The sequence below is a fragment of the Saimiri boliviensis genome, chromosome 18 (assembly GCF_048565385.1).
Source record: "Saimiri boliviensis isolate mSaiBol1 chromosome 18, mSaiBol1.pri, whole genome shotgun sequence".
Taxonomy (NCBI): domain Eukaryota; kingdom Metazoa; phylum Chordata; class Mammalia; order Primates; family Cebidae; genus Saimiri; species Saimiri boliviensis.
In genome coordinates this window covers 48869129-48873714 of record NC_133466.1, presented here as the reverse complement: position 1 = coordinate 48873714, position 4586 = coordinate 48869129, and the positions used below count along the sequence as shown (strand labels likewise).

Below are 4586 nucleotides of genomic sequence, written 5' to 3'. Positions count from 1 at the left end.
AACTGAAAGATGATTGATCAGTTTCTAATATCAACCACAATATCGTTTGGGCCTAAAACTATGCGTTGCTGCTAGACCGAGTGACCCCCTACCAGCAACCAGTTCCTGCTTTTTAACCTTTTTTATGACTCTTTTAAGAATAAGTTTTAACCTTTTCTTTATTTACCTGACTGCCTAATGGTTTAACTGTCGATATTTGCAAAGCAAATGCCACCATAAGGGATGGCTTTGATTCCTGACTCAGAGATTCCTGAATGGGAAATTGAGTTAAGTTGAGTTAGGAGTAGACAAAGGAGAATCCGGTTAAAAGATATTCTGATGAGCAAAACCAAAAAACTTTTCACATCTCAGTTCTAAAACAAGATCAAACCGGAGATACCTGCAGCCAGGAGGAATAATGTCTGGATGCAAACAAGCTTTGTGATTACAGGAAATTCTGTTACTTTTTACAACCACTGATTGTGTATCTGACTTCTCAATTGTATAGGCCATGTAAGGTATACATTTGCATTTCCTCTTGCAACCATTGTGTATCTGATTTCTCTATTGTATAGGCCATGTGAGGCATACATTTACATTCCTCTTGCTATGACGTAAACCAGAGCCAAGAAAGTGTATTTATTCCTGGCATTTGAAAAATAAAATTTGCTGTTTAGGCACAGCCTATCAGCCCTCCAGACGCCTCGCTTTCTCTCTCTCTGTCTTTATTATTTTCTCAGGCGCACTCCCTCTTCCAGGTATTGGGACCCTCTTGCAGGTCGAGAGACCCCCGGGCAGACGTGCCTACCCGTCCGGACGGTCCACGACAGATCAGCAAGTATGGTTGGCCTTCTACTTGATCAAGATATTGATGCATTTTGTCGAGATAAATCTGGAAAAACTGCCAGGGATTATGCTGTGTCTAGTCAACATAATATGTAAGTGTTTACATGAAAAGTCTAGTTAACACTAAATTAAGGCTTAAAATAATTACAACAACTGTATCTTATATATCAAGTGAGATGTAGTAGTTTGGTGTGGGTAGTTTTAAAGTGGCAATGAGTTAGTCCCCTGCATCAGCTATAAATCAAGCAAAAGGTAGACTGGTTAGAAGTACCAGTGTGTGCAGGATTCTTTATCTCAGGACTTGTAAGACCTTTATGTTTACAGATTCCAACATTGTTCATTTCATCCAAGTATAACACCTATGAATGAGATAAAAAATAGTGTCACATCTTTCTTTTTTCTTTTTTCTTTTTTTTTTTTTTTTTGATTAGTTATTTGGGTCTTGAAATGTCCAGTTTATCAGAAAGTCATTTACTGTCTTCTGAAGACTATCTCTTCCATACTCTTTGAATTTTTCAAGAACCAAAGGGATTTACTAAATCCAAGGAAGACAATCCCTTTTATCAAATCAGAAGGACTAGAAACAAAGGGCACTCCAATCATTCTGTTGTTTCTGTTGATTCTGTTGCATTTTTGCCCCTGAAACTGGTCCTGCTGCCTGGTAATGGTTGATCTTTGACACCAAGATGCCCTTACTGATTCAGATCCCTCAGGTCTTCATGGTGATTCATACAAAGATGTTGAAGTTACAGCGTTTTTTAAATTCACATACCTATGCTTATATGCTCAGCCATTATTCCCAAAGCACCAGCACCATTCTCTGGCAATGTGACTTTATCCACACACAAAATGAGCTAATTGACCATCTCCCCCATATTCAGCCTAGACTTAGCTGAGACCTTCATGGTAAGAGATCCTTTCAGGCCTTTGTTGGTCTTTTCTGTAGCAGATATTCATTGGGCTTGTTCTAAATGGTCAGAGAGGTTGAAATAATGTGGCAGGAAGAGATGAGTGTTTCTTTCTTCTTTGCTACCAGTTCTGTACCCTCATGCACCTTTATATCCTGTATAATACCTGAGGCAGTAGAAAATCCCATATTTACCTTCCCAGAAGCGGCGGATTCCCAGTTGTGATTGGCCCCTTGACTGATCTGTTTTAAATAATAATGAAAATTGCCCAAGCTACTTGCAACTCTACCTCAATATTTAAAAATATTTTCAAATTCTACCTCACAGGAAGCTACTGAAGAGAATTCTCAGAATCTCAAGTAGGTTAGTTGGACTTAACAGAGCCATACCTTGTCCATGTCTCATCACTGAATGTAGGGAATCCTTGAGCCCTGCACACTGGGTGCCAGAACATAGGGATCCATAAGCCCCACACATTGGGTGCCAGAATGTAGGGCTCCATGAGCCCCACATTGGGCACCAGAATGTAGGGAGCCACCCCTACATCACCTGTGGGTACCCTGAGTTTGGTGGCAACAAAGGAATGAGAAAAAGAAAGATGAAGAGAGATGATGGGACCAGAGGGCCATCACTTATTACTTTGGAGGTGACAGTGAAGGCCCTGAGCTCTGACCATCCACTCTATTTATTGGTTACAATCACTTTGATCTACAGGGTAGGGGTGGAGTAATGGTGGGGAGAGGATGATGGTGGAGTGAACCAGTGAGCCAGAACTGAATCAGTGAATGGGAAGTGGTGTGTCATTCTAAGGATTGATAACAGTGGCAGTTTGGGGGTTTCACAAAAGAAGAACATGTGGTTATCTTTAGCTTGTTATCTAAGTACAGCTGATGGAACACAGACCTTACAAGGAGCCCACAAGTCTGGCTACATCATAGTTCTACGAAGGGTTTTTATAGCCTTGAGCACCATGTTTATGGTAACAGAGCCAAGGTCACCCTGCACTGGAGCATGAGGCATGAAGAGGCCTTCCTCCTCAGAGGCCTCCTGCGGCCTTCTGCAGTGTATTATTCCCTGCTTATATGTTACTCATAACCAATTTATGTAGGTACTCTGTAAGTTCTTTCTAATCACGTGTAAAAGTAGAACTTTCTGCTTGCTTCAGCAGCACACATTCTCAAATTGAAACAATAAAGAGAAAAATAGCATGGCTTCCTGCATAAGGAGGCCACACAGATTTTTGAAGCATTCCATATTTTGCACAGTCACTGGAAGGTCATTTGACTGTTTGCTGACTAGCTATAATGCAACAGAGTGATTCAAAGCAAAATGGGTGTCACCAAAATATTGAAGTTGTTATTTGTACTGCAAAAATAGTCATGTAAGGTGGTCTATGAGATAACACTGGAACTGAATAATGTGTGTGGTGTTGTGTGCAAAATATGTTGTTAGTATGTATCTTGCAACTTCTTCATGGAACCTAAAAATAAATGAAAGTAGGGTTTTGGTCTCTCATGTCAGCTGGAGATGAACATGGATATAAAGCATCATCCTGACAAACATCTGCTGTTTGAGAGTTTGAGTCTATAGGGAAGGATCATTGGTCCAAGCCAGGTCTTAACGTCCATTGGTTTTTCTGTCCTTAGTGTGATTGATAGACTCCATAATAGTGGACAATCATGTCATCTACTTTAAGGAGTTATTTATCAATAAATTTAGTTACAAACTGTGAAATAGTTGAGATGCCCTGAACTATGAGCCACAAAGAGTAGGACAACTAATAAGCAAAATTAGGACTTAATAACATTTCCTGAAAACAGCAACCTTTTCATATTGGAACGTATGCACAAAATACAGATTGGGTTTTATTTGAAATTCCAACATGATTTCAGTGATAAAATTTAGGAACAGATTATTCCATTGCTTTAATATTTCTGTGAGCTTTTAAAAAATGTTATCTTGTTAAATCTTTATAACAATCTAGTGAAATAAGACAGCAAAGTTCTTATTTTGTAGAAGATGACATTGAGCCCAAGAGGAGCAACTTGTCCAAGAACAAATAGCTGTTCATTATGCAGCTAGGACTTATGCAGAGTTGGTACACATTATGTCAGACTAATGCGAGTTAACTTACTGGGTCATAGTGCCCTTGATTTCTGACTATTTCACTTTACTCTTTTTCTTGTTTATGATAAGTTTGTAGAATGTACACATAGGTGGATGGAATAATATTGTTAAGTTCTGATATTCTGATATTGTTTGAATTACTCTAGGCATTTCACATTTGGTAAGTATTTTTTTATCTCAGTATTAAAAGTCTTTTTATTTATTACATTTTTATACACAGAATTTGCCAATTACTTTCGGACTACAAAGAAAAACAGAAGTCAAAAAAGTTTTCTGAAAACAGCAATCCAGGTAAGACTTCTGATAGTGAGTTACTTTAGGCCAGTTGTCACCAGGCTTTTTGGCACCAGGGACCGGTTTTGTGGAAGACAGTTATTCCATGGACTAGGGCAAGGTTGAGGTGGTTTCAGGATTATTCAATCACATTACATTTATTTTGCTACTTTATACTATTAATACATTGTAATATATAATGAAATAATTAGCAACTTACCGTAATGTAGAATCAGTGGGAGCTCTGAGCTTCTTTTCCTACAAATAGATGGTCTGATCTTGGGACAAAGGGCGACAGTGACAGATCATATGACATTAGATTCTCGTAAGCAGCACATGATCTAGATTCCTCATGTGGGCAGTTCACAACAAGGTTCATGCTTCAGTGAGGATCTAATGCTGTCCCTGATCTAACAGGAGGCAGAGCTCAGGCAGTAAGATGAGCCAGGGGTG

At 39.1% G+C, this 4586-nt stretch overlaps 1 non-coding gene across 1 annotated transcript; it reads left to right on the top strand.

Annotated features, from left to right (window-relative positions):
- The first annotated feature begins 2889 nt into the window (after positions 1 to 2889).
- LOC141582092 (U6 spliceosomal RNA) lies at positions 2890 to 2993 on the top strand. Its single transcript, XR_012514923.1, has one exon. It is a non-coding gene; the product is annotated as a U6 spliceosomal RNA (small nuclear RNA).
- The last annotated feature ends 1593 nt before the right edge of the window (positions 2994 to 4586 follow it).